Source organism: Lynx rufus, unplaced genomic scaffold, assembly GCF_022079265.1.
Source record: "Lynx rufus isolate CCGP_SWC_20201006 ecotype Redwood Valley unplaced genomic scaffold, mLynRuf1.p SCAF_2, whole genome shotgun sequence".
NCBI classification, from domain to species: Eukaryota; Metazoa; Chordata; class Mammalia; order Carnivora; family Felidae; genus Lynx; species Lynx rufus.
Genome location: NW_025814834.1, coordinates 28,543,202 through 28,556,707, shown reverse-complemented (window position 1 = coordinate 28,556,707; position 13,506 = coordinate 28,543,202).

Genomic DNA, 13,506 nt, shown 5'->3' with positions numbered 1-13,506 from the left:
AACCCTACGAACGTTCCACACCAGCGACCTCTCAGTGCCATGACCTTGTGGATCTGGGTTTCTCATCTTCTCTTGGGGCCGATGCTGTACCACCGTTCCTGTGCCTGGGCGTGGGGCAAAGCCGGGGACCTGGCCTGTCTCCTCTCTGCCCATTTTCTGTCACTGACACAGCTACGTTCATCTTTGTACCACAGACCTGTTGCTCACGACCCCTTCCTCTTCCACTCCCTGCTGTTTCTTGCTCTTCACACATGGAAGATCCTGGACAGGTCCATCTCTCCAGGCTGAAGCAACGTGAAGAGACTTTATGACCTTTTAATTCCCGACTTAGCCCCCCCCCCTTTTTTTTTAATGTTTATTTATTTTTGAGAGAGAGAGAGAGACAGAGCAAAGAATCCGAAGCGGGCTCCAGGCTCTGAGCTGTCAGCACAGAGCCCAACGCGAGGCTCGAACTCACAAGCCGTGAGGTCATGAACCATCCCCGAAATGGGACACCCCACCGACTGAACCACACAGGCGCCCCCCTATTTAGCCCTTTGGACTTACCTGTATAACTTTTACAAAGTTACAGGGCCAAAATCAAAACTCAAGCGTGTTTGGGGCTAAAATAGTAAGCAAAGCAGAAACACTAACTTAGGGAAGCAGCTCTTTTTCCTAAGTGCTCTCTAGTCTTGTTTTTAAATCTACTCTCAGGCCAACTGCGACTATGAATTAAACTACTATGGTTAGAGCACACATTTCTGATCAAATGAGTCACAAATCCAAGTCAGCCAGTCAAGGCATAATTACGCTCTTTTCTGTGTGTCTCGCCACAAGAAGCAATAAATGACCAAGGGCTATCATGCAACAAAGCTGTTATCAGACTGTGAGAAAAACCCCAGCTATCAGTAGTTACGTTATAGCTGTGCCAGTCTAATAAATTCAGATGCCTCTTGTGCGTCAGAATATGTTCCCATCACAAGTGAGGTAGCAAGTAGTGTTTGGCTTTCCAAAGAGCTGTCACAGTCGTTTCTACCTTTCCTGCCTGAATCACACTGGTTCATCTGTTGGCACTTAGAAGATTGCGGCCAATGGTTAACACAAGCGGAGGTGGCAAATGTGCTGTTGGCTCATGTGAAAGCCCGTGTGGACTGAGTTCAGGAATAACGAGGGGAAGATTTACGGTGGAAGGGCAGCGATATGAGTGGAAATTCCAGTAGTGGTGGAGCGGAGACACGGACGGATCAGAATGAGAGGGTTAGACCCGCCCACTGAGCTACGAGCAAGGAAATCTGGACAGAAGCACCGAACCAATTTCAGGGCTGCAAAGGGAAACTTGTGTCAGGGAAGGTTGCAGGGCAGTGCTAAGTTCGGTGCCCCGGCTTTGCCCAGTGGACACCTGGGGGCCTTCAGCCCTGGGCAACTTCTGCAGTGAAATGAGTGATAACAAGCCAACGAGGTGGCAAAAAGAGCTTCCAAAAATCTTGGTGGTGTTCTATCCCCAGCAAGAAACAAGTTTTATGTCTTTTTGAAAAACGTTACTCTCTGTTGAGATGTCCACGCATTGGAGGAAAACTCATCTTATTGATGCAGATAAAAATCAGAACCTATTGATCAGTTACCCCTGGGTTGTGCTTATGTGTACCCAGCATTCCCCACCCCCCCCGCCTTAAATTTTTCTCCACCAATAAGGAGGATGTGGCTATAAATGCCAGCGATCTTGGGAGCAAGACTGACCCCCGGCCTGGAGAAGAGGCACAAGGTGAAGGATGCCCCCATTAAGGTAGGTTTCATTTTCCCTCTATTGGGCTCTTCCCTTCGGCCAGGGTTGAACTCACGGTGAGGGAGGAAGCCCAGTTCACTTCCCTATTACGGTACCTGGGCAGCCACAGCACATACTTTATAAATTATGTTTCATCTGGGTGACACTGCCCTTTGGAATTAATCATAAGAAAAATGCTGGGAAAGATGCAGGAAGTAAATCTAGTTTTCTGCTGGCCATTATGAAGCCTGGTATTTACTTTTTAAGAATTAGTTTGACCATGGTTTGGTGTTGAAGCTGTCTTCAGATGATACTACGAGGGTGGAGAATACAGTCTAGAGAAACTTCTTACCTTTTTTGCCCACCTCAACACACATAAAGGATGCCATGCTTAGAGCATTTCTACCCAGTAAAGAATTTTAAGGAGGGGCGCCTGGGTGGTGCAGTCGGTTAGGCATCCGACTTCTGCTCAGGTCACCATCTCACGGTCTGTGAGCTTGAGCCCCACATCGTGTTCTGTGCTGACAGCTCAGAGCCTGGAGCCTACTTCGGGTTCTGTGTCTCCCTCTCTCTGCCCTCCCTCGCTCGTATTCTGTCTCTCTCTCAAAAATAAATAAACATTAAAAAAATTCTAACAAAAGAATTTAAGGAAATGAAGATCATATTATCATACATGAAGAGCCTGGAATTTATTTTTTTTAACTAATTTATTTATTTTAAGTAATCTCTCCACCCAACGTGGGGCTTGAGCTTAATACCCAAGAGCATGAATCGCACACTCTGGGCGCCTGAGTGGCTCAGTCGATTAAGCGTCTGACTTCAGCTCAGGTCATGATCTCATGGCTTGTGAGTTCGAGCCCCGCCTCGGGCTCTGTGCTGACAGCTCAGAGCCTGGAGCCTGCCTCACATTCGGTGTCTCTCTCTCTCTCTCCCTCCCCGCCCCTCCTGGCTCACCCTCTGTCCCCCCCCCCACCTCTCTCAAAAATAAACAAACATTAATAATAATAATTTTAAAAAGTTGCACATTCAACTGATGAGCCAGTCAGGCTCCTTGAGCCTTGAACTTATTTTAAAAGGTGAAAAATTGGAAAAACGTAGATGCTCTGTTGTTAATGACTAGTCTCTTGTGAGTCTCCTCAAAAGGGACAGCAACACACCGGGTGTGCTAATGATACGGTCTGAGGTGCTCTTCTCCCAAAAACCTCTTGAGGACTTGAAATTTAGCTGAGGCAATTCTTTCCACTCCACACCATAGGATTCCTGAATAAAATGCAATAACCCTAAAAGTGTGTGTGTTTGTGTGTGTGTGTGTGTGGCCTTTGAAAGGAAACAGCCAGGTACCAAAACAAAAGATGGAACTCAAAATGAGAGCAATTGGTGTATGAGACAACAAGGAAGTCCCAGGGACACTGTTACCCAGACGTCGGCCCTAATGGCCATGGGCTGGCATTTTAGTGCTATCTCTGTGAAGAGGAAGGCTGTGACTGAGGGCTCATACCAGCTGGGAGCTGGAACCAAGACCTTTGCTGCAGAGCAGAGTCCAGGGAGGGCTGACCGCTTGGTGACAAGAATGTTACACAGACCACACCCATGGCCTACAGGAAGCTTGTGCCCTGCGTGCTTTGTGTGTAAGAGGGAGTTTCCTTTGAGAAATAGAAACCCGGGCAAAAGTATAAGATCTAAATTTATACTGTCCACATGGTATGGGACTTCCGAGCCCAGAAATTAGTATAAAAGTGGGTCCTGAATGGAATGGAATCCCAGAGAGCCACGCCAGAAGCAAATGCAAAATCTCTTTGAGGGCACTTTTGTGACTCAAAGCACATGCAACAACAGAAGAAACAATGCATCTTGCTAAAGATATGCTCGCAATGAAAAACTACAGACCTCACGAGGAAATGATCCAACGGGAAAGAAAGTCAGGAGACAGTGAATGGGAGAATTAGCACCCCAAGAGCCTGAGAAAATAGATGCTGCAATAAAAACAATCAAGGGATGATAAAATAAGGAAAAGGTGAGATGGTAGGTTGTTTACTAAAAGAAAGATATCAGAATACGACAGCACACATATTTGCTATAAAGTCACTGATTCATCGTGGATTATATTGAAACCAAATAATTGAAGGTAAGCTTGAAATGTTTGACCATCATACTTTGGAACAGATTGCCTACAAGCATTATGGAAACTCAATTATGTGACTCTTACAGGATTATATTTAAAACCACCCGATGGGTTTAACTTATATCATAAATGTATAAACTTTTCGCTGATTTTGAGTTGCTGTATGAATAAGTTTTGTCTGTAGAAATGTTTTCTAGTTTTTTCATTTTTTCTAATTATCAAAATAAGAAATCTTCATTATTTGAGACAAATTCTGAAAAATGGAAAAGCAAGAGAAAAAAGTAGTCTCACTACCCTGAAACCCGATTAACATGTGAGCATATTCCCTTCCAGTTTTTCATTCTGTTCAACGTATCCTTTTTTTTTTTTTAAGATTTTATTTTTAAGTAATGTCTACACCCAACATGGGGCTCAAACCCACAAGTGTTGCATGCTCTACTGACTGAGCTACCCAGGCACCCCTTCACTGTATCCTTGTGGAACTGAACTTATTCTTTATTCCCTTTATTTGATAAATTTTGCATTACAAAAGCATTTCTCTGTGTTCTTAAAACACGTTATAAGCATCATTTACATGGTTGCATAATATTTCTTCATGGGTATGCCATTTACTTCATAATTCTAATTGCCTATTTACATTGTTTCCATGTTTTCTGCCATAAATATCTGTGCATAAATCTTTGTTTATGGGGTTGGTTATGTTCTGAGGCTATAACTGTGTTTTTTAAATCCAGGGACAAGCCTTGATCTTTTATAATTTATGTTTTCAAATGTATTTTATTTTACTTTAACAAAATGTATTGAGTACCTGCTAGGTGCCATATAATTTTTCCTTATACATTTATTATTGTGTATTTCTTTTCTTTGAAAACTCAAGCATTGTAAGTCAATTTGTGATTATATGAATATAGTGTGTGTGTGTATACCTATTTATATATATAAAATACAATAAAATGAGATGATTTCAGGAAGAAGAAATGACATTGGGTTATTGTGTGAAAGACTCATTTCTGAAGAATCAAAGAAAAGGGACAATTGTGTATATGGTTCAGGAAAATGAAGCACCTCTTTTTCAGGAGAACTATCTCTTGCACAGTGCACAAGCCTGGCCTAGCACCACAGCCAGATTTTTGAAGGTTGCTGTCAAAAGCTGAGGCTAAGAATATATGTCAAAAAGCAACTTAAGCAAATAGAAATTGCTGCAGCTTCGTACTTCAGTAATTCCTTAAACAATGTTCAATGATAAGGAAGAGGAAACTCAAAATGAATAACAGGAAAAACCACTAAGCGGGTTTTCACCCTGCAAGGATGGTTTCTCCGGTGCTTCCACTGCTTGCCTGCCACTTGAACCTTTCAAACACTGGCCCTCACAAGTGGCTTAAAACCATGTGGAATCAGCACTGGTGAGGCCACATTCTGACCCCATGTCTTCCAGACGTGGCCACAACACTGCCGGAGTCCTTCTAGGGCTGGTTTCTGAAGACGGCGGCCTCATCTGCCTTTCTTTGCTCTCTGTTTCTTGGGCCAATGCTGGAAGGTGCAGGGAGACCCATGGAGAGGGTGTCGTCCAGTTGTCCACGCCTGTGTGTCTGACATACAGCATGCTATATTGATCGAATGTTTCTCCTACGTCAGGACCTGATTAATTGGATTCCCACAAAACATAGACTTTTCCCGGGGCGCCTGGGTGGCGCAGTCGGTTAAGCGTCCGACTTCAGCCAGGTCACGATCTCGCGGTCCGTGAGTTCGAGCCCCACATCAGGCTCTGGGCTAATGGCTCAGAGCCTGGAGCCTGTTTCCGATTCTGTGTCTCCCTCTCTCTCTGCCCCTCCCCGTTCATGCTCTGTCTCTCTCTGTCCCAAAAATAAATAAAAACGTTGAAAAAAAAATTTTTAAAACAAAACAAAAACAACAAAAAAAAAAACATAGACTTTTCCCTCAGAGTCACCAGGCACCTTCAGAAGCCATACCATCTTTTTCCGTGCAATACAATGGAAAGAGAACGAGCTTGGGAGTCAGGCCCGACCAGGTTTTGAACCCTGAGCAAGTGGCCTGTGCCTCATTTTCCTCATTTGAAAAATGGGAAAACAATGAGCTCCTCAAAGAGGAATAACTTACCCATGAAGATCACTTGATACAGTGCCTGACACACAAAAGGCTCAAAAAAAAAAAATGTAATTTGTGTTGAGCGGCTGCTTAGTAAGGAAGAGATTAAGCTTGGAGACAGAGTTTAAGGGTTGGCTCTGTCACTTACAGCTGTCTGGCCTTTGGCGGATCACTTCAACTCTGTGCCTTAGTCTCCTCATCCCTAAAATGGGAATAATGAGAGCACCTGCTTTGTGGAGAGTTGTGAGGAATGAATGAGTTAATACGTGTCCAGTGCCCGACATATAGCAGATTCTCAATAAAAATCTTAGCCATTCACTAGAATAAGAATTAACAAATTACCTATCTCATAAGGTTGTCAGGAGGTTTATATAAAATAATCCACAAAAGTGCTTAACTAGCAAAGCTTCTAGCTCATATTAAGTACTTGCTTAGAGTTCGATATTACATTAGTGATTATTATTACTACGATTATCGGTATTTCACTATATTAAATAGTTCTGTAATAGAAGACAAAGTTCCACATTTCTAAAAACAGTGATGTGTTAATAGTAATGAATTAGATGCTATTATGAGTTGGTAAAAACAGCATTTTCACATATGGAATTGAAAAAGGTTGCAATAATATAATTAAAGAAAATACAAAATGTATTAGCCTTTATGGAAACGTCTTACTTTACTACTTTACAACCCTTTGTAACACAGATTTTCCATGTTTTTCCATCTGAGTTGGTTAAAGATATATTTTTTTCCTTCAACGTAATTTGAGTCAGTCCCCTGGTATTCAGCTAAATTGAACTCCGGTATTTTGGAACAGCGTCTGTTGACACAAATATATTTGGCATCACTGGGGAATTTAAAACTACATACAGACAGTGTCATGATCCCTCAAACTCAAGATGACGGTATTATTATGAAGTATGAGTGTCACTAAGAAGTTTTATGCTGTCATTTCTCTACTGAACCTAGAGGCACCGTTAGTGTCTGGTTAGCAATGACAATTACAAAGATTAAACCACAGTTTTACTGACGTTCTTAACAAAGTACACCAGGCACTTTGCTCTTTTGCCCAAGAAAATAGGAATGAGAATCTGGTAAGATACGCAGAAACCTGTATAATTTTTCACTCACCTTCTATCTGATTTTGAGATGACTGTGTAGGGTGAAAATCAATTCCCTTGCTCACTTCATCCCAGAGGCATATCTGATTCTCACTCAACCTGGAAGATGTGGATTCACCCTTGAGATTTTGTTTTGGTCTTGCTTAGATGTTTCCAGTCTAGAAAATTCCCTGATAGCCAAATTAAACAAAAAAAATCTAAGAATTCAGAAACTGGCTGGCCTAGGAAGAACATTTGTAACTCGGGATCTTCTGCAACAACATTTTATTTTTCTAAGTAAAGAAGTAACATGAGGAGGCCCTACTGCTAAATGACCAGACTTTGTCACCTTGCCTCGGTTTCAGGTTTTCATAAGGCCTTTCAGAGGTCAGGAGAAGCACAGGCCACTTCCATATTAAAGCAAACCAACCAAACCAAAACAAACAGAAGAAGAAGAAGAAAAAGAAAAAGAAATGCCAAAATAGTGTTACAACTTTGGGGTATATTTTAAATGTCAGTATCTAAGAAGTAAACAATTTCAACCCACACATGCACACCCACACACATTCAGTTCAATATAATTATGCTATTCCCAGGATGATTAAGGGAATTATTAGGGGATTTATTAAAAATACTGGTTCAACATTCACGACAGATGTGGCCCAGTAATGAGAAACAGAGATAAGTTGGGAGGAAATGATCTTCTTTCTTCAAACCTACCAATGCTTCTCTGTAAATACTGGTTTAACCTGGTGGCATTGAGGCCCTTTGTGAGAGCAGGGACCTAGGCCAGTGACCCTCCTGGGGTTCCCCTTCTTCAGCCCTGCGGTGTTTGCACTTGGGAATATTCAGCTACCTGTCTTTTTAATGTCAACTCTCATCTGTGGTCAAGTGAACAGATCAGCCCAAGAGTCTGGGCTGAACTGGCACCCTTACTAATGGCATCCATTTGTTTTTTTCCACTTCTATGTGTTTATTGTTCTTGAGAGAGAACAGTTTGATCTCTGGTCTTCGTGAAGTGAATAACAGTCAAAATGCAGCCTACAGCGGGATAAGTATACATTGATAGAGTCAATAGGCCTCGGGGGCTGGTGGAGGACATGGACAGACCTTGAACAGGAGGTAAACATCTGTACATACATTCTTAAAGGAAGCTACTGATGAGGGCTCATGAGAGAGGACCCCTCAGGAGCCTAAGAGGAATCTGGAAACTAACAAAAGCTTCCCTGGAGGAACACGCTGGTCAAAGTTCAGTCCAACTCCTAGCTACTTAACTGCCCCTCTACCCATTACCTCTGATTTTTTTTTAAATATAATTTATTGTCAAATTTTATTCCATACAACACCCGGTGCTTATCCCAACAAGTGCCCTCCTCCATGCCCATTACCCACTTTCCCCTCTCCCCAACCCCCCATCCACCCTCAGTTTGTTCTCAGTATTTAGAGTCTCTTATGGTTTGCCTCCCTCCCTCTCTGAAACTATTTTTTTTCCCATTCCTTCCCCCATGGTCTTCTGTTAAGTTTCTCAAGTTGCACATATGAGTGAAAACATATGGTATCTGTCCTTCTCCGACTGACTTATTTCACTTAGCATAATACCCTCCAGTTCCATCCATGTTACTGCAAATGGTCAGATTTCATTTCTTCTCATGCAAAGTAGTATTCCATTGTATGTATAAACCACATCTCCTTTAACAGAAGGCGTGAGGCTTCCAAATGGGGCAGAGTAGCCATGACTTCAGTCCCATATCCGACTAACAGACATCGTCTACTTCCCTGAAATTTCACTTACAGATATCAGATAAGGCTTCCATTTCTCCATTTCCTGGGAATGAGGGCATGAGAATGGGGAGAGAAGAGTAAGATGGAATTCTAGCAGACGGCAGCTGGTGCCAGTGAGCTAGGAAGGCTTGAGTTGGGGTAGAGGGAGCCTGAGGATTGAGAACCTGGGTGTCAGATCCAGCAAGAGGGAGAAGAGATAAGGGAGAGAAAGGGATAGCCACCAGAAGGCCTTGAAATGGGGAAAGAGGTCTCGCTGAATGACCCTGTGGAAGAGGACTCATGGAACAAGTCTGAGTCTGGTTTAAAATGATGGTTTATCCAGTTTATCAGATAGGGGAGTAGGATGGCCAAGTGGGATGGTGGGGGTACAAAGAGGGCTTAGGACTCGGGGCCAGTGTCCCTGAAGCCTCTCGCTGCAAACCTTTACCATGCTCTGCCACATGTTGATTGATGGATAAGAGGGTTCCAAACTTTTTGATACATGGGCTCCCCAAAGGAGCCGAGGACCTTTGTTAAAATATGCTAGGTCCGGGGCACCTGGGTGGCTCAGTCGGTTAAGTGTCCGACTCTTGATTTGGGCCCCGGTCATGATCTCATGGTTGGCGGGATCAAGCCCCACATCCGGCTGCACACTGACAGTGCAGAACCTGCTTGGGATTCTCTGTCTCCCTCTCTCTCTGCCCCTCCCCTGCTCGCTCGCCCTCTCTCTCAAAATACAAACATTTTTTAAAAAGCCAGTTTTTTAACTGTATGTATATATATATTCCAGTGGTTCTCCAGCGGCTTCCTATTTTGCAGACTATATTCTGAAGCCCTTTCTGAGGCCCGCAGGGTGCTCTAGGACCTAGTGGTACCCCGCTTCCTCTTCTGCCCTCACCTCCTTCCGTTCTCCCCTCAGTTACCCTTCCAGGAACCTGGCTCCTTTGCTTCCCTCTAGTGCAGAGCGAGCAAGCCAGCTCCACCGCAGGGCCTTGGTGCTCACCGCTCCCGGCGTACTGCGGGACTTGTACCCTCTCACTGCACTCGGACCTCTCTGCCCCTGTTAGTTCGCTAGGGCTGCCATAACAAAGTACCCAGCTTGGTAGCTTAAACAACAGAAACTGCTTTTCCCAGAGTTCTAGAGGCTGGAGGTCCCAGACGGTGCCGACAGGGTTGGCTTTTCCTGAGGCCGTGTGGGGAAAGACCTGTAGCAGGCCCCACTCCTTAGATTATAGGTGACCATCTTCTCCCTGTGTCTTCACGTGGCCTTCCCTCTCTGTATGTCTGTGTCCAAACTTTCTCTTCTTTAACATTTTATTTTCGAGAGACAGAGCGTGAGGGAGGGGCAGAGAGAGGGGGAGACACAGAATCCAAAGCAGGCTCCGGGCTCCGAGCTGTCAGCACAGAGCCCGACGCGGGGCTCGAACCCACAAACTATGAGACCATGACCTGAGCCAAAGTCAGACGCTTAACCAGCTGAGCCACCTAGGCACCTGAACTTCCTCTTCTTAAAAGGATACCAGTCATTTGGATTAAGGCTCACCCTAATGATCTTATTTTAACTTATTACCTCTTAAAAGACACTGCCTCCAAATATAGGCAGTATTTGTGCCTCACACTTTGAAGTGGTGGGAGTTACGACTTCAACATATGAATTGGGGGAGCAGGGGGCCACGGTGGGGGTGGAGTTCAGCCCCAAACAGCTTCCTGTCACAGAAGACTCCCCGACACATCCAAAATAGTGTCCCTATTAAGTGACACACATTGATTCATTTATGTTTTGAAGGTCTCCCTCTATTTATTTATTTATTTATTTATTTATTTATTTATTTATTTATTTATTTTAAGAATGAATAAAACATTTATGGAAGGTGTCCCTCTATTTAAACGTTAGCCCTAGAGGGACAAATTTTTTGTTTTGTTAACTGACACATCTCCAGTGCCTGGTCACTGCCTGGAGAGTAGCTGGCCTTCAATAAATATTCATGAACCAGTGAATGCATATTATGAAGCTATTGCAAGTTACTCTGCAAAAAAAAGCAATGACAGAAAAAGATGTTCACAGCATACTGTTAAGAGAGCACATTAAAAACTACTGTCTGTAGCTTAGTTTTATTTTTAAATCATACAGATATAATTTATCCTTTTTAAAAAATGTTTATTTATTTATTTTGAGAGAGAGAGACAGAGAGAGCACATGCACACATGCCCACCAGATGGGGAAGGACAGAAAGAGAGGGGGAGAGAGAATCCCAAGGAGGCTCCGTGCTGTCAGCACAGAGCTGGACATGGGTCTCGATCTCATGAACCTCGAGATCATGACCTGAGCTGAATGAAGAGCCAGAGTCTTAACCAACTGAACCACCCAGGCGCCCCAAAATATAATGCATCTTTACTAAAATAAAACTTGGAGAGAGATGCAACAAAACGCTAACAGTAGGTGGTTCTTGGGGTAGGATTTTGATTTATTTTGATTTCTCTCCTTTATGTATATTTTCTTATTTCTTTTCAATGAATATATACTACTTCTATATGAAGAAAAAAGTTACTAAAAGTTAACAGAAGATATTGTGTCATGACTTTTAGCTGAGTATTAAGAAAAACAAATACATTATTTATCATTTTTGTGGGGAATGGTGGGATGTACAGCCTGTGGAGTCGCCCAGGTATGGATTCAAGTCCTCACTTGCCACTCTCTAGATTTGTCATCTAGGCATGTCTGTCACATGCACTGAGACTCCGTTCCTCATCTGTAACATGTAGCAATAATGGTACACAGAAGACTTGGGCTGTCTTTAATCCCAGACTAGAATTTGGTTATCGCGTTCTCAGTAATTTGGAAATTTCAGGACACCCAGGATCAGAGGATTTGACTCCCTCCCAAGGATTTGACTCCCTCTATTCCCACCTCCAGGTCAGGCCAAGCAGTATCCAAGTGCCCCTTCCATTGTTTCTGGGCTAAGGAGAGGTGAGTGAGGCACTTGCCACAGGAGCCCAATTTAAGGGGACACAAAAACTCGGCAATCGAGATAAATAGTAAATAAGTGGAATGTTTTGAAAAACAAAATTATGTAAAAAAAAGCCTGTAATGAACGAACTATCAACAATTTTAGTAAAGATGGGATACATATTACTGATTTCCCCTTTGTCTCGGGCTCCATTATGGCTCAGAGTGTTACTGTCTCCAGCCCACAGCCTGAAGGTAGGGAACCCTCAATTATTCACATCATTATTAATTACCACTTAATTATAATTAATTATCCAAACTCTCTCTGAGCCTCAGAATTGCCACTGTTCTCTCTGTGACTATTTGGCCTTGAGTTAAGCCCCTGCAGGGATACCAGGAGGGAACTTGTATTTTTCTGCCCCTGTTTCTTTCTTTCTCCTCTGAAGACACCTAATCACAATTGCTAACTAATCACGGCTTTCTTACTTCACTGAGGACTCTGAGGGGCGAGTGTCTCCCTGTTCTTTTATAGAAACATAAAATGCCAGCAAAGCATGATTTCTACCCAAGATAGTGCTAAGCAGACTTTGCAAACGTTGCACCACCACCACCCCCCCCCCATTCTTCTGGGGAAGGGCACAGAGACCTTGGCATACCTTGTTTCAAAAATAGGCAACAGCAAACAGCATGCTTCCTCCATCTACTTCCCAAGAGAAGGGAAAATCCTTATGTAATGGGATCTGATCGGCAGGTCAATGGTACCATGTGGAGAGTTGCCCTGAGGGGCTTTCATATTACCACATCCTGAGATTTTTGTGGCTGTACTAGTTTATGCACGTCAAGCGGTTCACAGTGTGCGTTCACAGGGCAATTACTAGTTAAACATTGCAACGATAGTAACATTTAAAGTCTTGTTTTCAGGCAGTGGCTTTATTTTACACCGGACACTTCATTTGCTGAAACTGTAGATACTAAGTTGTGCTACCGAAGTAATCGCTAGAAAGATATGATGTTCTTAGCATGTAGATTTTAAGAATTTTCTCCTATTGCTCCTATATTTGATTTAAGGTAAACGCTATTGTCAAACATACAATTCGAAACATCACAAAAGGAATGTAACCAACGGCACATTTGTTTCTGAAGGCACCTGCAGAAATCCCCATTCTTTCTCAGTACTAAAACACTCAGAGACCAAGGGGGAAAGGGGATTACTTAGATGCCAGGTAGTGCAGAAAGATTTGGTCACAGAAAATTTAACATAATGTTGCTGTGTTGTTTTTTTTTTTTTCTTCAGTTTATTTACTTATGTATTTTGAGCGAGTGCAAGCTGGGGAGGGACAGAGTAGGGTGAGAGAGAGAGAATTCCAAGCAGGCTCCACACTGTCAGCACAGAGCCCGATGCGGGGCTCCATCTCACGAACTGCGAGATCATGACCTGAGTCGAAATCAAGAGTCAGATGCTTAACCGACTGAGCCACCCAGGCGCCCTGTAAATTTAACGTAATCCATTGTAAGGTGATGTTCTGGACGAACTTCCTAACTTTACTTCCAGTAAAGGAACTGGCTTTGAAGGATTTTTTTTTTGTTTTAATTGAAGGAATGTTGCTCACCACACCTCTCCCTTCCTCCCCCATATTTTTATATTAAATAGTGTTTACCAGAGAAGTGAAACATGCTGGGATTTATAATTGTGTCTGGGAAAAGGTCTGACTACTAGGAGAGAGCCATG